The sequence below is a fragment of the Mya arenaria genome, chromosome 6, assembly GCF_026914265.1.
Source record: "Mya arenaria isolate MELC-2E11 chromosome 6, ASM2691426v1".
NCBI lineage: Eukaryota > Metazoa > Mollusca > Bivalvia > Myida > Myidae > Mya > Mya arenaria.
Window position 1 is genome coordinate 18,409,951 of NC_069127.1, and position 11,330 is coordinate 18,421,280.

Genomic DNA, 11,330 nt, shown 5'->3' on the forward strand with positions numbered 1-11,330 from the left:
ATGACGTAAACACCAACCGCAACCATTTAAGACAACCTATTAAATTTTCAGTTTAATTGAGTCGAACACCAAATAATTTAGCATCCAATTCTGGATGGAGCGTATGGCCTCCTGGCGTAGATCGCCCAAAAATAAAACACATGCACTATCACTATTTGTTTAGATATTTCAAACAAATATGAACTAACATTACCGATTGACTCTCCCCACTGCACCAGCAAAATGGTCAACAAGGCTGTACAGGAAATAGTAAATAAATATAATGTTTTGAATAACATATGCTCAGTTCCTTGTATCAAGAAAGCAAGTGTTTAGCAACAAACATTACAGTAAGCAATTTTAAAGATTTAACAATTTACATGCAGAACATTCTAAGATTTTGTCAAACATAAGAACCAATTAATAGATAATTACATTCAAGTAAAGGAAATTTATGTTCGTTGAGTAAAAAAGTTAATATATCATACCGAGGAATAGTTTCTTCATTCTCTCGTGAGCTCCAACTCACAGTGCAAATTATTCGACCCTTCAATTAGGTTATCAACCTTTCTTATCTGTCTGTATGTCCATTTATGGACGAGGGAATGATACTACTGTTATAAAATAATATGTAATGTCGATTTACATATAGTCAAGAAACTCTAATATAATACAATGGTTAATCAATATAAATTTAATATCAAAATAATCTCGATGTTACTATCTAAAGTTCACTTATACATCTTTGGGTCATAATTATCGAGGGTTTACCTTAATATGAAAGAATGATCATTTTAATACACGGTTAAATAGAAGAAAAAAACAGGGACAAGAACATTAACGACGACATGGCCGTGTTTTGAGGCACAATGCCCAATGCCAAAGAGAAACAACGCCAATGAACAATAAACATCGATCACATAGGCTGTCCTAAATGTTGCGGTGACCGCCTGGAAAAGTATGTCAGCGGCTGCTGCGTCGGGGCTGCCAGTGACATGATAAAACCTTAATGTTAGACAGAGCTTAAAAGTCGATGCAATATCTCGTAACTTTTTCTTAAAGTTCGTACAAAGGTCAACATAACGGATATCATGAAAATGATAATGCCTCAAAAACTTGTAATATACGTATGCGTGCCTTTAAATGTCCCGACATACGGATTAAGAATAAAAGGTTGCTTGCTTATTAAAGACAAAGACAATACTTTTCAATTAATTATTTCCTTTATAGGTGAGCCTTATCGTCGATATTAAAGTGTGGTAGTTCATCATACTTAACAAAGGATGCAATTTCGAGACCTGCTATAATTTAGATGTTTGCCAAGAGTATGTGGCTACGCCTATGCCATGAAGCTGCCGAGCCCTATGATCTTGTTGTTAAACCGGTCGGCTGTAAGGTTTCTGTGACTTTAATTGCAGAAGTTCACACTATGTTATATATACACAAGACCAGAAAGGTTTACACAGCAATCCCTGATCGACTGCAACAGATCTCAAGCCACTGCTACAGTCATTAGCGTGCGTTCCAACTGAAACCCCATTATCGTTTTGTCGATGCCAATGCTCTAAGAGTCTCGGAGCCTCTACGGCTCAGCTCCATTAGAGCTTCTTTGAACCTCGTTGACGAGTGTATTAGCTGTCCTTGTTTAATGGCCGTACGTAACGCGATGCTCCATGGACCAACACTTGCTACGACGTTGCTATGAGTTTAATTTTCAATCAGAATGCATTACTTCTAGGGTTGAAACTACCCAGATAGTAGTGTTTATCCGATCTAGCATAATGTTGTTTCTCTGCTTAGAAAGCAGACAAGGCCGTAAATATTGAACCCTCTGTCCAATCATTACTTCTCGCGTGATTAAACATGTGTCCTTTAAATACTGCTCGCGTAGTAAATTTTCTAGTCTATGAACTTATGCAAAATATCTACAACTAGTGTTGTGCCGATGATCGATTATAATGGACATTTGATCGCAAAGGCCTACGTCGGCGACAATCGATAGTGAAATTTGAACAATCGATTATAGAAACAAGGGACGTAACCGCTTCTGACTAATTTTCTTTTTCTTGTTAATGTTAGTCAATGTTGAAATGTTAAGGTGTTACTCTGTTAAGTTATCTAGTCATATTCTTATCAAGTCAGTAAGTTACTACAGTACCTTATTACAAATTTTCTTTGTAATTTAACTGCTCAACTTGTCATGTTTTTGGTTTAAAAGTGTTTTTAAAACATGTTACCGTTCACTTTAACCATGTAAGGATTTAGTTTTTTCTCAGTTTTCTGAATAATTATGTTCTTGAAAAAAACTTATAGAATATTCAACTGCTTCTTGTACTTGTTACTGACTGATTATTAAAAAGAAATTGATATCTTTCTTTGTGTTTATTTTACACATATATATATACAATCCTAAATGTAAGACAAAAAATAAATCCTGTTGTCTCAGGTTCTGTAATAGTAACTTGTAAACGGAATAGTTGCATTCTGAATAAATACTGTAATTTATACAAAGAAATGTTCAAACAATATTGTAAGGGAACATTGGTGCTTAAAACTGGTGAATATACTGTGTTTGTCACATGCCTTTAATATGATGACCAAGGATTATTAAATAATGATTAAATCGATAAATAATCGATCATTGATCGGTTTCATAAACCTAAAAATCGATAGTATTTTTCTATCCGATTCTCAACACTATCTACAACAATCGTGGTTTTTACATCAAAACACGTAAATACAAATGAAAAACTGTCTATTTTATATTATCATAGTGCAGAAGAAACATTAATACCCTAATAAAAGTTATAAAACAACAACAACAATATTCAATTGTCACCTTAAATAATACACAAACAAACACCGCTAAATGGTTTAACCACCCAATATAGGCTACACGTGAATATTTAAAATACAGTAAACATTAATAAGTAGAACATTGCTATTCTAAAATACACTACTACAGGCAGTATGTTTCATATACCGTTGAATCGCCAATTTTCGTATTTAGTGAACGTTTCCTCCATCGCCTGCTATGGAAGTCGACACAAACTTTTGCCAAACCCATCATGGCTATAATCCTGAAGGTTACACACCACCATTGTTATTTCCTATATAATTCAATGTAAAATTATAATTTTTAGACAACATTTAAAGGCATTTCGAGCGAATGCAGGCTATGATAACCACATATATTCTTAAAGTACAAGCTTTAAATTACCTTTTAAGCCAATAAAAACGGGGGGTCAAGTCCGCCATGACAGATCTTCCAAAATGACCTTTCAACTATAGGGCAGCGGTTTATGCTTTAATCTCTACTCTAAATGATAACTCAAGCAAAAATAGATACTTAAGGTATAAAAGTTTCAGGAATAATGATAGTTCTGATTTACAGTACTTTATGCTAGACAGGGGGAAAGTGGTTTATTTATGTCTGTTAGAAAATAATATATGAATAAATGCATAGCCCTTCTGCTATTAAAACAACCCTTAATGGAATATGGTTTGATGTTGTGGCTTGCGCGGAATGCATTAGAAACAAGAAAGAAGACAGAACGTGATGAGAATTGTCGCACGCGTTTATTTTATTTAGATGTTGTTTGAGTTAGTATTGTTGAATGAATGTTTATTTACCCGCCATGTGGTCAGGTAAGCGTCGGTCCTATTACATCATGACCGAGAGGACGCCCAATGGTTTGAATAAATTTTTAATGTCATAATGTTTTGAAAAGACCGGTTGCTTTATAATTGCTTTATACACCCTTCCCAGTTGTAACCGAAGAAAGACGAACTGCTAATAATAATTATGTGTACAAACTCTTGTAGCTTTTATTATCATGCGATGTTAATTTCGTGCACATGTAAAGAACTGAACAATGCGATGCGTGTTCAAATAGTGTACTCTGTGTACGAGGGAAGATCCAAAAAAACGAAAACCAATACATATCGTATTAGGCAAAACGTGTATTTAATATATGAAATTATGCTTGCACTTGAGGCTGATCAAGTTCACGACTTCGACTCTTGCAAAATACCTTCAAATTGGACTTCGGCGGGTATGCGTTACTATGGTGGTTATTCCAAAAGAGTAGTTTAGTCTTTATCCTCACATTATAAACGACATAGTTTTTTTTTTAAAATTGCTCATACATGTCTTTATAGCACGACTCAAAATATGGCCCCTGCAAGTATTTTACGAAAACCATGTTCGCCATTGATAGTTATGTTAACGCGTAACAAAAAATGTTGCGTACTGGAATATGTCTTTTTTAAAGTATGCCACTGGCAGATTCTCACAAAGGGAATATTCAACTTAGTCCACTTTATTAGATGATATGCGAATGAAAACATGGTATTTTCATGTGCATCAATTGTTGGGATGCCCCTCAAAATTGAACACATGTTGAATAACAATTTCTTACTATCTCAAAAACTGCAGCTACCTGCTACCCGTCTTGCCGTCTACCACACGTATGTTACACCGGCTATATGGACAACATACCTCGGCCACATTCCATCGATGGAAACGTTTTTATGGTATATTTTGACAGCCTAGGTCCTAAACATGTCGGATTCTGTACAAGTGCAGCTTAAGTTTAAAACAACATAAGAACACAACATTTAAATAAAAATAATAATAAATCTCTAATCACTTATTTGAGATTTCGTCTGTATTTAAGGGTTTCTGCTGAGAGAGCCAGCTTGGCATTCACTGTTATGTATTCAGTAAATCAGTAAGCCCCTCACGAATATGTATAAATAATAATGGCCATTTTATTTGTCTGTTTTGGAACGAAAAGTATAAAATTAGCACGTTCAGTTTTCTTAATTTGATTATGACATTAATCTATGTATGAAAACTTGGCATTCTTAATTTTCTGTAAGCTTATGGCCTATGTTGTCGTAACAAAACATTAGAATTGTACTTAAAAAGATATTTAAATTCACAATTTCAATTTTAATTTTAAGAAAGGCTCAAACTACAGCCTATATTATATTTAACACAGGAACTGTTCAATTTCAATTTTAAGTAAGGCTCAAACTACAGCCTATATTATATTTAACATAGGAACTGTTACCATTCAATAAAAAATAAACTTTTTGCAAATGTGTGTATGATAGGTAGTCTAGCGTTCGTGTAACAGGACAATAAAAGTCTTGGATATGAAAATGACCCTGTACAAATGGAACGATTCATCCAAGGCAAGCCATCATGATCCCAGACAGAGCATTTGTCCATCGCTATGATCAATCTGAAACAAGTATAAAAAAACTCAAGTTTGGTGTTGCGTTATTACTCTGCTGCCATTTCATATCAATTTTACCATAAATAATAACGCTTTTGCATGTTGCAAAATTCACCCAAACTGCTTTCCATAACTGCAGCACTCTTTTTATTTTGAACAATATTGGAAAATGTATTTGAGAGATGTTTTTTCTCATAATTTGATACTACACATCACGGCATTGGACTTTAGGTTTGATATCTCTAATACGGACCCTCTTTGGGATTACTGATTTTCCGTAGACTCAATTATTTATTTACGCCAACATTTTTTTCACTTTATAGTAACGAATTGTTTTGTTTGTATACCGGTAAGCCCAAATGCACTTAATATAAAGATGAATAACTAACACTGAAACAACTGATGATCATCCGCTTCCTTTGCTTTTTGATATTATTTGTGTTCTATAAATCAAATAAACATATACAATCACAATACTACTCACTTCCAGTATTTTTTTCAATATGTATGATCACTTTAAGTATTTATATCATATATTTGTAATCAACTTAAATACTGAAGTCAACTATGCCTTAACACTTTAAGTTCTAATGTGATGTATGTGTGATTACCTGAAGTATTTATGACATATTTGTGTGATCACCTTAAGTATTTATGCCATATATATGTGATCACCTTAAGTATTTATGTTATATATGTGTGATCACCTTAATAATTTATGTAATTTATGTGTAATCGCCTTAAGTTTTTATTTTATATATGTGTGATCACCGTAAGTACATATGTCAAATATGTGTGATCATACAGTATGTATGTACTTTAAGTGTGATCACCTTAGTATTTATGTTTTTATGTCATATTTGTGTCACCACCTTAAGTTCTGATGACATATATGTGTCATCTCTTTAAGTATTTATGCAATATATGTGTGATCAACTCTAGTATTTATGGCATACATGTGTGAAATCTTTAGTATTATGACATATATATGCTCGATCATTTTTAATACGTATAACATTTATGTGTGACCACATCCAGTACTTATGTCATCTTTATGTGTTATCACCTCTAGTATTTAAAAATTAATATTTGATCACCTTAGTATTTATGTCATGAATTTATGATCACCTTTAGTATTTTTGTCATGTATGTTTGACAACACTTATACTCGTATGTTGATCTTCCTGAAACGTATCGACTGTTATTTTTTTTAATTGGATTAATAGACGTTTACATTGTTTTTATATAAATTGTGGTCCAATAATACGATGAAAATTACAGAGTCAGACCCAGCAGTCAAATATACATATCCAAACCCTTGTAGGAGAAACCTGGTAAGAGCTCAAACTTCACTGAACGAGAAATATAATCATTAACAAACACATACAGATCGCACAATCGTAAATGTTTGAACAAATAAGCCATTTCATTATAGGGACGATGCAGTCATTCGTGAATTCCGTGACAGTCTTGTATTTTGAAATGCTGGCCTTCCTTGTATCCTAGCACAGGTAGTCGTGTATGAACAAAATAAATTGCCCTTTGTTTCAAACACAGGCAATTTACCATCATAAGTCAATTGATTATGGTGTCATGCCCGGATACTTATTCAAGGACGTATGTAACAATTCCGTGAGCATATTGGTATATGAGAGATATGAGAATGAGATTCTTTCTTGTTATCATAGCAAAAAACACCTTCATAGGACCAATATTGTATTTTTTGAAACCTTTGTTTTTCTTGTGTCAAAAGCAAACTATTGCATTGCAATTTCAATTGACATGACTCCGAATTAGCCGTATATAAATATCAAAAACGGTTGAACCAATGAAAACATTTTACTAGTCACATGTCTACATAAGACAAACAAATTGCCACACAATCGTTATAAGTATTGCAAAAACAAGTCAAGATCGAGGGCGTCTGTATTTCTACTGAGCGCAGTAGTTATTGTGCATGCAACAACATGCATATGTTTGCAATAACTTACATAATCATGGGTTATTTAAATTATGTGAAATGGAAATGTTTAAGTCGTCATAATTGTGGGTGGGGGGTGTAAAATCATTTCAAATAACATTGCACCTCTGGGTGTCAGGAAACCATGGTGTCTACGAAATCTGGTCATGCATTGTCGAAGCAGGCAATACAATATAAATTTTAGATACTTATCTAATATCTTAGCAAAGATAAATTTTACTGTGTATCTCTCTATGTATCTCTAGGCCAGAGAAATACTACGTTAAGACTGTAACTCCATCTTAGAGAAATCAGTAAAGTATTCGTCAAGTACTTGGTACAGAAAATGAAAGAAGAGAAGCTCCACAGTGGACAACACATACATATATTTGTCTTGTCGAGGGGTACAATGGTCGAAACTGATCAACTAATATTCTTCGTTAAAGAAAATATTATTTAACAATGACAAGTTTTGTTTATTCATCAAAATTAATGTCGTTAGAGAAATCTCATGCTCTTTAAAGATGTCATTTTTCACAGAATAATCCTTGAAGCGCCAGCACAGATGTGTAATTATTTCCTCGCATGTCATTTTTTGTACAGCGGTGGAATTGATGACAACATTAACAGGCGATATAATTTGCAAACTGTTACAACGTAAAGTGACACCTAGGGTGGTGCTTTTGGGGTAATGTTTCTGCCTTTCTCAATTGTAATAATACCAAGGGAGGGCGAGTGTCGAATTGCATTAATTATGCACAAATATTTGACTAGAAAAAAATCAAGGAACGAAACAGCAACATATGGCGATGAATGTATCATAAAGGCTAAAAAGTAAAGGAACACCACGTAGTCTTATACATGAGGTGGGTAAGAGCTTAAGGTATTTATTGAACATATAATTAAACTCTAATATCCACACTGGTTAGTAAATGCTATTCTTTTCAAGTTACTTGTTTTCCGAATGTACTGGGTAAAATGTATTTCTAAGAATTGACCTTTTAGGCATAATTATAAATGCAGCATACATGGACATGTATAAATAAACTTCTTTTTAAATGTATTGAACTATTTGGGTATTTTTGCATTTTATTAATTTTTAAGAGCCTTTTTCACAAAAATATTTTATTTATTATAACAGAAACTATATTATTAGACTGGCCAATTCTCAAATAATGCTACTTTAAATTACATGTTGTTATTTATCAGACATAGGGGTCACGTTGCAGTCAGTCGTCTGTTCGTCAAACGTCTGTAGCTTAAAAAGTGACGTTACCTAGTACCAAAAAACAGCTTTTAAACCTATGTTTCTTATCCTTTTTTATGTATATCATATTTTTTCTTTACAAAAAAGGTAAATTTGAAAATGTTTTTAGCGATAATAGTGTCTGTTTTTTGCAACATGTGAGCATGTCGTATATATATCTGTATGGTTTGTTAGCTTGACTTTATCTTTGATATCGCATTTGTTTAACATTCATTAATGTTTCATTCGATAATAGTGTATGTATGTTTTTAGCAACCGGTGAATATGTTGTATGTATATCTCAATGGTGTGTTAGCTCGGCTAAATCTTTTTTGACACTCATTACTTTTTCACTCTATCCTAATTCCACTCCAAGTTGATTGTTCACATCAAAAAGACAATACACATAACCATTAGGTAAATGTCTATTTCACGGATATGAGTTAATTCATTCATAACAGTTCCAATATGTAATTATGGATTCGAGCTTGATGGTAATTTCTTCTTAATGGATTCTGATAATTTACACAAATCCAATTTAATTATTTTTTAAATTGGTTAAAAATTGTATGTTTGAGAGTGACACCCATATATTATGTATATAAAATAGAATGGAGAATTAGCTATTCGTTGAAATGTGCAGGTGATATAGATTAACTCTGCATTGAATGTGGATAATGAGGTGATTCTCATGCAATATAATCTACATTGAAGTTGCGTACGGTATATGATATGTGATATAACTTGCATCTTAGGTGAAGTTGCGTAACGGAGTAAGTTCAATCATGTCAAGGTGGAATAGCTTGCATCTACATTGAAGGTACGTTCGGGTTGAGAAACTTGAATAGAACTTGCATCTAAGGTTTAGGTCTAAAGTTTTTCGCATACATTTAGGTACAGACGGGGTTAGATCAATGACGTTGAGATGATATAACTTGCATATATGCATTGCAGATGCGCACAGATGTGAACCCAATGCTGTAATGGTGTTAAACTTGCATTTCCGGTGAAAACACGGACGGAGGTGAGTTCTATACAGCTTACATCCGCATTATAGGTCATATGCTGTCAAGAATGATAATACTTATTTTAGCAAATAAATATTTTGATTATATTTATAATAATGTTTCCTTGTTTATTCCAAGAGTAGGTACGTTGGTGATTTTTTCTTTTATTATCAACAATATGGTAACACAGTTTTGAACCTTTTATTTACTTACTTTGTGGGATTTTTATGGTTTCAAATTGAAACTGCTGAAATCATTCAAAACGTTTACATTACATACTCTGAATCGTTTTCCTGCGTGAACAGATACAGCCGGGACTCCTAATCATTGAAGTATTTACATTTTGCTGACCGATTTAAGGCGGTTCCAATATATATATATATATAAGTACTTTGATGACTGTGCAGTTTTGTTTGGTTGTCCCGTGTTTCTGGTTGGTGGATGTTTGTTGTACGCACGGAGGTGGGTTTCACGTTGTCAATGTCATATAAAGTCAATAATTTGTATAGTGCTATTAACATACAAAACTTGCTCGTACTTTGTTTCATACAAGTCTTTACACTTTACATTAATTATCTGGCATGTACATGGAAAGATAACACAGATGGGTAAATATAAATATAAATTAATATGAATATAGATGGATAGATCAATTGATAGATATCTTTATTTACGCCTTGCCAGAAAGATTTCAATTATCTATGTGTCTTTTTGGAATTGCCGGTGACGACAACCAATGTACTTAAATGTAATCATATTTAAACTTAAAATGCAAACATACATCATCTAAACAGTAACAGCTTAAGACAAACTTTCAAATAATCAAAGTTATTTAAATGAATGACATATTTCTAGTTATTAGAAATGTTTGCATACTTATCAAGGCGTAATATAAGTAGTGAAAATTATCTGACCTCCTATTGCTCATGAAGTACAATAAGACCATTTAAACCAGTAGTCGAACATTAAAAGGTAAAGTGTGAAGAGGCTTAAGGCAAGGGCCATAACGACAAAGAACTAGAAACACAAACGTATTAATAACGCGATACATATCTTGCATTTACATTAAGCTTTATGTCTGATAACAATATTGTCAACGTAAACTTTGCTCAGTTATAAATCCACTGAAGAGTTATTTAATGTTTTTAAAATATTATCAATGCCAAATGTTTTAAAAAACCTCATTAATAATCCTCCTTCTGTACAGGGTGAAAAAGGTATAAATATTGCTAATAACCTTTGATTTCTATATAGATGATAAATAACTGACATTCTCTTCAGTTTTAGATATAAGTATTTTATTAAGTAGCAATGTTTATCTTCATCTATTCAACTTTATTGTCGACAACAGATTCATGAGTGCAAATAAGACTTGCAAAGAGATTTTTACAGTTTTATTTAAAGCCATTGTTTGAAGCTGCATTATCACAGATTGAACGTTTGGACAACTTTTTTTCATATTTTGTCTTGCACTGAGCCTAAATGTCTGGAAACAAGTGTTTTAATACTGCTGACAAAATACTAGTTCGCAATTTATCATATTTATGTTCGAACATTGATATTTTATGGCTAAAAGCATTACTAACGCTTTCAGAAAATTTAAATTTTCGGCAGTTTTGAGATATGTTTGTAGTTATCTGATATGACTGAATTGGGTGCAAAAATCTGAGACGATGCTCAGGCTAAAACGTGAAGACAAATGTCAAAGCACTCAATTTGTGAGGATGCAGCTTAAAAATCACAACTATATATTATGATTCTCCGAGGTTAAATAATTTTATAGTGTTTCAGAGATTTTCCACCGCCGTCTTGCATAGTTACGTCCATACTCTTCTCCTTATTTCTTTGAATTATGTATTGTGTAGCATTGTTCGCACATTCCGCTCGAAAGA